The following is a 13,010-nucleotide window of genomic DNA, read 5'->3' as shown; positions in this document are numbered from 1 at the left end:
CTTTCCTCGTATTTGAACACAACAAAGAAATACAAGCAGAGAGACCTTATCTTTCTGACATCTGTGAAATTCACCAGCAGCAGTCATAGTTTTCTTTTCATCTCTGCATAGTACTGAACTGGCAAATGAAAATCTTTATTTTAACACCTGCTTTAGGCACTCCAATTTTTTTCCCTTAAATTAATTTTGTCACGGCCTTTCAAATTCTCTTTCACTGATGGGATAATGAAAGTAGAAGGCACAATTTGTGCTGACCAGGTACCAACTGCCAGCACACAGCTGAGCATAGTTAGAAGAGAAGGAGCATCATATCAATGATTTACTCATTACTGTAGTCATTAATACAAAAAGACCTTGGTGTATTTATCTGTTTTTATTGGCATGCATTTATCGAATTGTTTATGACAAGAGTAATTGGGGTAATTTTAGACATTGAAATTACCTGTCAGCTGTATGTAACCACACTCCTTTCCCCTCTGACAAATGGTGACAACTGAGGGACCCATAGCATTACTCATGATGGCTTCTCTAGTGGTAATAAGGACAATAGGGGCCTGGATAATTTGACATGGACAGCCTTCACAACAAGAAGCCAACTAAATGACTGTCAGTGGGGGGAAAGGAGTTGGAAAACTAATGGAGTCCCCCATGGCGCTCTGACAGGGAGATGAGGCAATTTGAACGGAAAGTGAAAGGCCTTCAGTTTGTCAAGTATTTAGGGCTATCAGACAACAGCTAGAGGCTGGAACCTGACAATATATCTGAACTGTGGTAGCAGTTTCATATAGGTCAGTTACATCATAATGACTGCCCCACTTCCAAAGCTTCCACTTTGGTGCCATGCTTCACCCCTGACCAGGCACTGTGATCTTGCACTCATGCACAGTTTTACACAGCAGGGGTAATGGCTAAGGTTGCAAAGAGCCAGAAGAAGCCATGTGTAACTTCAGTTAAAGTGTTATTCAGACAATAATTTGTGTAATAAATTACCAGAAATTGTGGTTTAGAAGTATTGTCATAAGACTTTTGTTTAATGGAAATTTAATGATTCACTGATAATTGGACAACTGCTGAATGTTAAAGGTACTTCATTTGTGTTTAATCTAAGAACCTTTACATGTCTTTTACCTGTTTACTGTGTACATAAAACATGAACAAATGGAATAAGAATATAATCTTTATGTAAACTTCTGGTCACAGACAGGAACAGATCTTTGTCTTAAATTATTTCATATACAGTATATATCAGCCATAGAATTTCCTAGTAATCAACTGCTAATTATTTCTCTATAAACTTGCAGTAAGAACTGCAATCTTTAATACTGAATTGTGAATATGATAACACAATGGCATGGAAAACAGTGGCAAATGAATGCTAGAAGAAAACAGAACTAAAACTTCCTATAAAATTAAAACAATTACAATATGTCAAAGATCTATATGAATGTTTATGGCGACAGCACTGGATACCTGGGAATGAAAGCAAAGCAAGAATTTAACAAGACTAGTTCAGATGATGGTTGTAAATCCTTCTGTTTGATTCCTGCTTTGTGATCTCTTCGAAGTATCTGCCATTTTGAAGTAGAGAAAACTGTTAAAATTGGAAATCCGGGGAAAAAAAACAGGTGGATCAGTATCTGAAAGAGAAAGGTAGGCTAATATCTTAGGTTTGACCCTAATTCAGCTGTACATTGCCAACATTTAATGTATTTATTTATTATTCAGTAACTACTTGACTTCTGATTGTGATCTAAGCGCCTTGGGACATTTTACTGCATTAAAGGCACTATATAAATGCAAGTTGTTGATTTGAAACATCAAAAATACTATCAATGTAATGTATTTATCCCTTATAATGCCCAATGTGCTTTAGTATTCAAATTACTCTTCTATACCTAAAGAGTTCGTTGTTGTCCCCGGTAGATTGACTTTTCAGGAGAGCACATGTGTTGTGGGGACATGCATTGGGTATTGTCACCAAAGTTGTCTCTTGAGCAGAATGGTCAAAAGCCCTTATAGTCTAGTTGTGCTGTGTTCACAGTTAACCAACAGCAAAACTGTGACAGTAATACCTACTAGGCCATTCAGAATTAAGTACTGGTTCAAAAACATGATGTGGGAGATGTAAAAGGATATATTTGTAAGCGTCATTTTCACAAAGAAACATTCTCTGAATCAACCAGAAAATTTTGATCTTGTTTCTTTTTATTGATGTTGTGTAAAAATGCTATTGTACCTGACACTAACATTTCTCTTTGCACCAAAATAAAATATCAACAAAAGATTGGAATAATTTCTAATGACCCGCTTGTCATTCCATTTTTATTTCATTTTGAATCATTTAGCTTGTAACATAAAACCTTGCTAATTTATTTCTAGTCTGATTTTCCAGATACTGTATGTCCTCCCCCCGCCCCCCAGTTCTAATAAATGTCATATGTCTTTAAGGGACCTACAGCATCTTTTTCTAAAAGAGCTCAATCAGCCATGAAATGGGTAATTGAACATTTGTTTCCACAGCAAATTCCTAAAAATACACACTGAAATTGCATTTATTTAGCAGCAGCTAAAAATGTTAACTGCACACGTGAAATACATCCACAAATGCTGATAATATCTGGCTAACATCTCCCCCAGTTTGTTGTAATAATATCCTGGAGCACTGCTGAATAAATGATCTTTGCAGTGCACTTCGTTTCTAAATGATGGTTTGTATTAGTTAGATGCACGTGTTACTGATTTGAGCCAAGCATTTTCACTCCAGTTTACCAGAATGCCAGCCTGGCACGAACAAGGTCTTGGCTAGGTCAACGCTTGGGATAAACATCTTTCTAAATCCTACCCATGTGAAATCTAGGATAGCTTAGGTCAGGTCAATTGGCTGATGGCATGTAGTTTTCTCAGCCAGTGATTGGATTAGCAAAGCATTTATCAACTAAACAGAGACTAGTACTTGACCTGCGTTACACCACGTTTGACTGTTTCTGAAGTCAAAATCTGTATTTACTGCTATTTGTTGAGTGCTGTATAAGCACTGGTGTTGATTAAACCAAAGGTTAGAAAAGACCTCAAAATAAATTGAAGCCAGATTTGAAGGGAATTAGTATGGCTAGTGATGTTTTGACCTGTCTCAGAAGAAGGAAATGGCGAAGTGTGTATCAGAAAGCTACTGCCATCCTCTAATGGATCAATAATTATAGCTGAAGCTGTTGGTTCATCTAAATCAGTAGTGGGTGGAGGAAGCTCCCTGATGCCAGCCAGCCCAGACCAGTCCCAGATAATTTTACAAATTAACTCTACCAATGATGATGGGTGTATGCTAGGGTTGAACATTAGAGACATGCAGTTAGTCGCTGCAGAAAGCTTGCAGCCTAGAACCACTGTTCAGACTATGGTTAGACAATTTTCATGTGAGGCAGGAAGATAGAGGGGTGATGTTAGTGAAAAATGTTTTTATTCTTTTTGTGACACCTAATTGAAACCAGAAGGAATATGTGGTAGTGGAAAGGTGAACTGGCTCTAAGTTGTTTTGGCCACAATTTGAATGGTGACTGAATTCAGTCTGAGCAATAATCACTGTTATTACCATGTAACAACTGTAATGAAAGCCAATTTCTTCAAAAAGGTTTGTTTTGTATAGGATTCTCTGCAGTGCACTAAAATAACATCTCCTGTTTCTGTGAATTTTTTTTTAAAACTTATCAATATTTGACTATAGCTAATCCAATATTGCATTATTTTAATTTAAATTAGTTGCTTTTGGCATGACCAGCTATGTTCGACCATCATTTATAAATTGCTCATTAGTTGCCATTTTCCTTTTAACAGTTATATTTGAACGACTCCAATTTTCCAAGATACAGCAGTTTTACTTTAAGAACAATATTTTGTCCAATTAAAACACATTTTTCTTGTGGTTTAAATATAAAAATATTTAAAACAGTCATTCCAATTCATCTAAAATACTTAATATAAACAGTGGAAGGCCATGATAAATAAGCACTTTTTATTCTACTATCAAATTTCAAAAATTAGTATGTTACTGTGCAATTGTGAATGTGACATTCTGATTCTGTTAGTTATTCTTGGTTTCTGTCTCTCCATCTGTTTGTCAGGGACCACTAAATTCTTACCTGAATAACTTTATAATGCCTTTTAATGATTTAACTTATCTTGATAATTGACATTTTATTGGATACAGACCATCCTGGAAACTATCTGCATAAATCATATATGACAATTGCCCATTAATAATACGAAAATCCAAATTGTGAGTACCAAATTTTGATCAATTCCTTCCATCAGATTCTTGGCTCCTTTCGAAAGTGCATGGGCTCGATGTTACCAGGCCTGCGGGTTTCCGGCGGGTTGGGTTTCGGGAGCGTGGTCAACACGCTCGGTGAAATTAGTGGGTTGCCCGCGCGATCGTAGCAGGCAACACACTAATAGGAATCAATTACCTGCTCCTCCGGGGTCCGCACTGCTGGTCTGCGCGTCGGGCGGGCTGCGCATGCGCAGTACGATCTGTCAGCTGGAGGCGCTCTATTTAAAGGGGCAGTCCTCCACTGACAGATGCTGCAACCGATGGAACAAATTACAGCATGGAGCAGCCCAGGGGGAAGGCTGCTCCCAGTTTAATGATGCCTCACCCCAGGTATCATCAGATGGGGTGAGGAGGAGGGCGAAGACAGAGATCTTCCACCCGGCGGGCGGGAGGAAGCGGCCTGCCTCTGCCACCAAGAAGGCCTGGCTCGAGGTGGCAGAGGGGGTCACCTGCGCAACCAACATATCGCCCACCTGCATACAGTGCAGGAGGCGCTGCAATGACCTCAGTAGGTCAGCCACAGTGAGAACACGAAGTCTTTCCCCTACACTCCATCTGCCACAACACTGCCCCAACCCCACATCTCCTTCGGCACCGCCAACACTACTCTTGTCACATCACCCCTCATACCCACTCAAACCCCATCCTCATCTTACCTCCACCTACTCACCTCGCCAGTACTCATCCTGCCACTAACACGCGACCCAATCCTCATACAATCTCATGGCTCTATCCCATACTCACCCTCTTGTGCATCTCCCTCACGGCCAGCCTCACTCAACCTGCCACCACCTGTGCTGCAGCCACAGGGCATGCATCACATATGTGCAGTAGGCAGCGTAAGGCAAATGTTTCGTGAGCATGAAGGGGGTGCACAAGGGTGTCGGAGGGTTTGCCATGGGTGTTACCTATATTGAATTTCAGAGCAACAAACAGCACACATTATATTGGCACCACCACTGCCATGTCTCCGCGAATCCTGTCTGTTGTGTCCAATAATGCCCGCTCCTGGGTATCACTATGAGGACCCACCACTGATGCCACCCATCGTGTTACTGCAGAGTAGGTGCAGGTGTATTTGCAGGGCTCTTCCGCGCAGACGACTGAGAGACATCGGCGGTGTAGCCGGCTGCACCCTGGAAGGATGCGGAGGAGAAGTTGTGGAGGGCAGTGGTGACTTTGACAGCGACAGGTAAGCAGTTGGTGCTGGGGCCAGCCAGGAGCAGCTCGGCATGAAAGAGCCTGCAGATCTCCACGACTACATGTCGAGCGAATCTGCGCCTCCGTGTGCACTGCTGCTCGGAGAGGTCCGGGGAGCTGCGCCTCGGTCTGTGTACCCTGTGGCGAGGGTAGTGCCCTCTGCGATGCGTCTCTCTCTGCGGTAGCCCTCCCTCCTGCTGTGCAGGTGGGCGTGCAACAACACCGTGTTGGGGGGCTCCACATCTCTGCGGCGGACGGCGTGGACTGCGAGGCTGCTGGGGCTGGTCATGCTGTTCGTCCTCCGAGGGTGTCCACGCACCACCCACCTGACAGGTGTTGGTCTGAGGGGTTGTGCAGGGTAGGTGTGTGGTTCCTCGGACTGGGGCTGCGGTTTCGTGTCGGTCTGTCCTCTGGCTTGGCGGGGTGTGGTGGGGGGCAGGGGTTGCCCTATGTGATGCGGTGGCCTCCTGTGTGGGTGAGGGCTCTCCCCCGTGGAGTGCACCTTGGCACCTGCCACAGGCTGCTGGCTGCAACACGCCTGGTTGGAGAGAGACTGTTTCCCCCAGTGTGTGAAACAGTCTGCGATGCAGGTAAAATCCCACACTTCCTCTTTTGACAGCCAATTCAGCTCATTAACTGACCTCAACAAGTAAGGTAAGTACTCTCAAGTGGAACCCCGCTGGCTTTAATTGCCTGCGGGATTCGCACCAGCGGGGGCCACGCACGCAGCCCCGCACGTCATCGGGGAACCCGGAAGTGGTCGGGATCGCAGCGCGATCCGGTCACGTGACCGCATATCGGGATTTTCGGGGCCCCCCCGCTGGAAACCCGCAGGAAACCCGACCCTAAAATCGAGCCCCATGTGTCAGAAATTGTAGCCATGTTCTATAAGCATTGAATTGTTTCCTTAACAACTATTTAAACTTTTGGTAAAAATAATTACTTGTTTTCAGACCATGATTACCTATTGAAAATGCTTGTGTTGAAACTTGTGTATCTTACCATATGTTGATAAGCAATAAAATCACCAAATTTGGCAAATAAATCTTTGCTTGCCAAACTGCCCCAAAACAAATCTGATTTTAATTGTTTTTGAAAACAGATTTAATATAGCATGGGAGATATAAAGTGATAAGTAAGCATCTTTCCCAAAAAGTAAAAAATTACAAATGCATCAGTCTGTTTTATTCAGATCAGGTTTTGCATACATTATACATGCGTACACAGTTGCTGCTTAATGGCAAATGTCAGTTCCTTGTTCTGCCTACAACTATGTGCACACTCTGAGCTTCAAACTGGAAGTTTTTCTTTTCATGGGAGTTTTGTATTTTTTTTCCCTCTACGGCGCTATTTCCATCTATTCAATCCAGCTTTTTTGGGACTTAGAACCATAGAAACTTACACCACCGAAGGAAGCCATTTGACCTATAATGTCTATGCTGGTTCGTCACTAGAACAATCCTGATTTTCATCAGAACTATGAAAAAGACTTTTCTGATTTCCATCGGGTCTCAACCCCCCACTTATCATACCAACAATGAAAAAGGCAGTAAAGGCACAGACTTTGCATTCCTCTAGAGTTGCACATTTCCCTGCCTTCCAGGATGAATCTTTGTCCTTAAGCCTAGAAGACCCAGTCAATCCTCTTGGACCTTTCTAGGTTGCCACATATCCTAATTTTGAGCTTTTCAGCAGTTGAGGAGATATGGCAGTGTGTACAACTGTCACCCTGTTCCTTCTAGGCTTTGCAGTGACCAATGTTTCCTCAGGATGCTAAGATCATTGTTGCTTCATCAGTGCAATGTATTGATAACCTAGTGACTGCTGACTGGACTTAGAGCCCTAACAGCTTTGATGGCATTATTATACAATAACTGAACTCAAGTCCTACTACTAATTTTGGTGCTGTGACACGAGCTGCCAGGACTTCAGTCTGTCCAACCCAAAGAAGCAAGTCACTGTTGCCATTTTTCCCCATCGTAGCTGACTGCAACTCACCAAAATCCCTTAGCTCACAGACAATTCTCCACCTTCTCACTTTTATGAAATTTGTATGGAAAGACTGACAAGTGCCAATTTCAAAAAATATGTGGCATAATTGACACTCGGATCTGTGCTTTAGCAGCACTGTTGATCCTACATTGTCAAAGTTCAGCCTGGTTGTGTTACAAGACATTCAGATCATCCTCCTTAGAAAGGGAGATACATATTCAGAGCCAAAATGTATGAGGCAGCTCACTCACTTAGAGGCTCAAAGGACCACTAAACATGCTATGGGATGAAATCACTTCTGCTATCCAGTCTGATCATGAAGATTATCCTAAATTCTGCCTATGGATTGAATTACTATTGCTGGTCACCCCTTTATTAAGGCCAGCAGTCTTTGCATTTCCCTTGTTCTCTCAGGTTCTGTAGGTTTTCCTGAAAATCAGGCACCAAAGGCCAAATGTCATTAAGATTGTTCCCTGGTGCACCAGAGAACTATGACTGGAGATTTTGGAACCCACAATTTGACCTGGGAACCTTCCCAAGAAGGCAGATCTTTCCCTGAAATGGATGGTCACGTTTTCCAAACTAACCCAAATCACTTGGCATAGTCAGCTTGGCTGCTGATAGAACTTGATTAATTGATTTGGACCCCTTGGGTTTTCTTATTAACACACAAACACTTTAATGCATGTGCTTCGTGGAGGTTAAATGTTACTGTTCATTATCAGGCTAAACTCATTCTGTGCGAATGTTGTCTTATTTATAATCTTGCTATTTTTTTGGTGCTTATCATCCCTGTTCTCATTGACCCACGTTGGCCCCCGGTACCCCAATCATCCTTGTGTTTAAATTCCTTCATGGCTTTGCCCCTCCCCCTCTCTGTAACTCCTACAACCCTCTGAGAACTCTGGCCTCTTGTGCACCCACTCCCCCCCCCACCTCACCTCACCTCACCATTATCATCTGTGCCTTCAACTGTCTAGGCCCTACGCTCTGGAATTTCCTCTCTAACCTCTCCTTCAAGACCCGTCTTAAACCCACCTCTGTGACCAAACTTTTAGTTATCCCTCCCAATATCTTCCCCTTTAGCTCAGCATCCATTTTTATCTGATTACACTTCTGTGAAGCACCTTAGGGTGTTTTTCTACATTAAAGGCACTATATAAATGCAAGTCGTTGTTATCAAAGTGAGTGAAGATAAGGCAATCAGTGTCAGCATCAAAGACTTGCAGGTCAGAAATAACTTGGCAATGTGCCGAGTAAAGTTCCCTCTATTCTGCCCCAGTGTTGGCCCCAACTTGAACCTCAGAAAAAACACCCCTACTCTTCCAGTGGAATGTTTTTTTTTCCCATTTCCCATGCCAACCATCATTATGGGCTTTGTGAATGAGATTCCCAATTTGTTCTGTTTTGTTGACCCGTGTAGATGAGTAATTGGGTTGTGACTGCTCGGGCTGATTTCACATTAGACTGTTGAAGGCAGTCTGAGCTGGATAGAAACCTAGGTCCAAGATTCTGCACCCATGAGGACGGCCTCAACCGGGATCTTGGGTTCATGTCACGCTACACGTAACCCCACCAGCGAACAAATGTTATCTGTTTTTAATATAACGGGTCATTTGCTGTCTTTCTCTTCCTTCCGGGTGTTTCTATGTTTCTGCCTCTTTTTTTTTGGTTGTTTGTATATTCGGTGGCCTTGTAGGTAACACCTCTCTGTCTGCACACTGTGATTGCCTTGGCAACGGGCAGTTGGAAAGACTATCTGTAATCACCAGGTATTGTTCTGTGATTTATAAATGCGAAAGTTTCGAGGATTTCATTTCCACATTCACCTGAGGAAGGAGGAAGCCTCTGAAAGCTTGTGAATTTCAAATAAAATTGTTGGACTATAACTTGGTGTTGTAAAATTGTTTACAGTTGTCAACCCCAGTCCATCACCGGCATCTCCACATCATAGGTCCAAGATGTGGAAGGACAATGTTTAAACCCACTGCACCACAAATTCCCTTCCATAAACTCTTAATGATAGATGGAGTTAACCATTAGGGCACTGAAGTATATTTGTTATATCTTGACCTCTGTAGGTCCTGGAAAGTACTCAGTAGATTCTGTATATATTGACCGTAAATTGCCTACTCTGCCATAGAGCTATGCTGTCTCAAGAACACAGGTTTTTTAAGCCTGCTGCAATTTGTGGCTTCAAATATTTGATAAGAAAATACCACCATCACTGTTAATTCTCCACATCCAAATAGAATATTACCTTAAAATGGAGAACAGAGGAACAGGAGTAGGCCGTTCAACCCCTTGAGCCTGTTCCGCCATTCAGTTAGATCACGATTTGGATCTTAATTCCATCTACCCGCCTTGGTTCCGTAACCCTTAATACCCTTGCCTAACAAAAATCTATCGATCTCAGCTTTGAAATTTTCAATTGACCTAGCCTCAATAGCTTTTTGGGGGAGAGAGTTCCAGATTTCCACTACCCTTTTTGTGAAGAAGTGCTTCCTGACATCACCCCTGAATGGCCTAGCTCTAATTCTAAGGTTATGCCCCCTTGTTCTGGATTCTCCCAGCAGAGGAAATAGTTTCTCTCTACCTACTCCATCAAATCCTTTAATCAGCTTAAAAATCTCTGGATGCTGTCCCTTCAAAAATTATAGCTCACTGCACCCTTGCAAGATCCACACATCTATAAATGAATAAATAAAGAACAAACTTGCATTTATAAAGGGCCTTTCACGATCTCAGGACATCCCAAGGTGCTTCATAGCCGTTGAAGTACCTTTTGAAGTGTCGTCACTGTTGTACTGTAGGGAAACACAGTAGCCAATTTGCACTCAGCAAAGTTCCACAAGCATCAATGAGATTAATGACCAGATAATCTGTTTTAGTGATGTTGGTTGAGGGATAAATGTTGGCCAGGACACCGGGATAACTTCCCTGCTCTTCGATTAGTGGTGTGGGCTCTTTGGTTTAACATCTAATCTGAAACAGCACCTCCAACAGTGCAGCACTCCTTCATTACTACACTGAAGGATCACCACAGATTATATGCTCAAGTCTCTGGGTTTGAACTCATGACCTTCTGACTCAGTGGTGGCACTCTTGCTGACACCCTGTACAGTGTAAATGTTTTTTTTTGATCTCCCTCATTTTTTCTCCTGTTACTGTCAATCATTTATTGCTGTACATTCAAAAAGGATTATTGTTTTGCTTTCTTATAAAAGAAATTCATTGCATGGAATCCACAATGATTCAGCTAGTAGTTACTTTGTGTGTTTTTTAAAAATTTCATGCATGCTGGCTGATTCTTCCCTCCAAGTGAAAGGCCTCTGGATAGTGATCAGGAGCAGGAACTCTTATGATTTTTCCCTTCCCTAACCTGGGGCACTGATGCCAATTATACCTGCGTCCACATAGACCAAGGATTGAATCTGGGAGCTTCCTGGTCTGTATGGCTATTACTAAACTGATCAGTGCATTTAGCTACTTGAAAGGCAGGTTTCAACCTGTACTTGACGTAGATGTCTGGAATGAATTCATCCAAAGAGAGAAGTTTTGAATGGTAATATTACCTCAGCTTACTTAAGTGGTACATCTGGAAGACAGAGATTGAATTAGTCATTGATTCCTCAAGCGCACAAACTTTCTGTTAAAGGCCACCTGATTGGAAGTACATGAGGTTTAATATAGAGGGAGTTAATGATCAACTTTCTTCATGGTTACCAGAGTCTTTGCAGAATTACGAGTGGCGGCCTTTCTCCTAATGCAGAGCCTTAACTTAGACAGTTGGCTCATCCAATATTTTTCTTGCAGCTATGCAAAAAATACTTCCAGCAAGTTCAGAACAGTCTTGGGGGAGCTGAAGGTTCCTGATTAATTGAGAAATTGACCTTGTGACCTTACAGATATCTGGGCAAATTTTTCTGGAACTTCATTGATTTTAGACTATCTTTTAGAATGGCTCACACTTTCTAAAAGTTGCAAAATTTCAGCAATATGCTGTTTGCGGATCTAGCGTCTTATATTAGCAGCCATCTTTGTTATTGGAGACACTAGACTAACAATGAATTACATAGAAATTACAATTCGGAAACATGTACCTGCTCTGTTCCCATTTCCCTTTATTCCTCTTTCCTTCAACCACCAATCCAACAAATTCTTAAATATTGACATGGTCCCTGCAGCAATCAGTAATTCTGGTGATACGTTTCACAGCCTCTCAGCCCTCTGGATTAAAAAAAGGTTTGCCCTGCTCTCTTTAAACCTCTTGCATTTAATCTTGTATCTATGTCCCCTCATTTTGGATCCCTCAATCACTGAGAAAAGTCTGTTTTTACCTACTCTATCTTCTCTCATCTGTCACTGGTTGCATATATAAAATACAAAGAGATCTTTCTTGTTTATCTGCTATATGGTTGTGTTTGCTTGTTCTGAATACATTACTTGTTTTTATTTTACCAACTAAATACATGGAGAGCAATTCAACATTCCATGTCTTGTTTTTGTGTTTGCAGGCAGTTACAAGATCTTACAACTGTGACTTGATAATCTTTCAAATTCTATTTAAATTAGCTTTAGCTTGTGTTTTTATCCTGGGAGGGGAAGGAAGCCCAAATAGAGAGCTTATAGAATTTCCACTTGAGAAAGGGGGCATCTATAATTTTCACTTGCTTACCTCCTGCCCTCTCGAAGGCACTCTCCAAAAATTGATGATTTTGTATGTGAATCATTTTCCTCCACATTTCTGAGAGTTATGGATGGCCTAGAGTCTTCTTGCCTAATCATCTTATGGAGAAAGAACTGAAATCCTTCTGCCAGTTTTATTTTTGTACTATTGCCTATTCTGAAAGGAAAATCATACTGCACGAAAATATGCATTAGACTTTGTTTATATGGACTTTGCAGGTCTCATCCTTTTCCGTCTGTATTTTTAGGGATTTTCAAAAACGACCTCTGTCAATATTCTGCACAGGAGGATTTTTTTTTTCCGAGGGTCGTTCAATTTTTCTAGTTTTATAAAATAATTAGGGTCCAACATTTCTCATCCAGAATGATCCTGTCAATGTTTTTTTTTAAAAAGTCTCATAATTTGGCTATTCACCTGTTGGAGAATCCATTATTTTTATTATTTGGACACTCGGGCAAACTGAATGTTGTAACTCGCTTGTAACGCCAGCCTGAATTGGTATGATTATCTGCCACAGCTTCAGAAACTCCACAGATAAATCCAGGAAGGTGGAATCTTATTTTATTCTGCCGAATATATTCCTCTAATTGCGTTGCTTTCCATAAGATAACGTCTTGTCGAAAGCGGATGATGTTCACAATTAGAATGCAACTTCTTGACCTCCAGGATTCCCGCATGGCACCCAATGAGCTCATTCTTATTCGAATGGCACATCTCAATGTAGCACTTGTTTACCTTCAAGCCAATCCTGAGGAAAGGGACTGTGTTTCTGTCGTCTTCTGCCTCAGGTTGATCTTTCCGTAT

At 41.8% G+C, this 13,010-nt stretch overlaps 1 protein-coding gene and 1 long non-coding RNA gene across 4 annotated transcripts in view; one reads left to right on the top strand and one right to left on the bottom strand.

Moving 5' to 3' along the window:
• The window catches only part of cdin1 (CDAN1 interacting nuclease 1), a 139,657-nt gene that overhangs the window by 112,872 nt on the left and 13,775 nt on the right, over positions 1 to 13,010 (top strand). The gene's annotated exons all lie outside the window — the stretch shown is intronic.
• Positions 1,074 to 13,010, bottom strand: part of LOC137326369 (uncharacterized) — a 46,351-nt gene continuing 34,414 nt past the window's right edge. For both annotated transcript variants that reach the window (XR_010964185.1, XR_010964186.1), the window contains one exon: positions 1,074 to 1,568. This is a non-coding gene — a long non-coding RNA (uncharacterized lncRNA). The remainder of the gene's footprint in view (positions 1,569 to 13,010) is intronic.

The sequence above is a fragment of the Heptranchias perlo genome, chromosome 10, assembly GCF_035084215.1.
Source record: "Heptranchias perlo isolate sHepPer1 chromosome 10, sHepPer1.hap1, whole genome shotgun sequence".
Classification (NCBI taxonomy): Eukaryota; Metazoa; Chordata; class Chondrichthyes; order Hexanchiformes; family Hexanchidae; genus Heptranchias; species Heptranchias perlo.
Note: the sequence above shows the minus strand (reverse complement) of the source record. Positions and strands in the feature narration are given on the sequence as shown.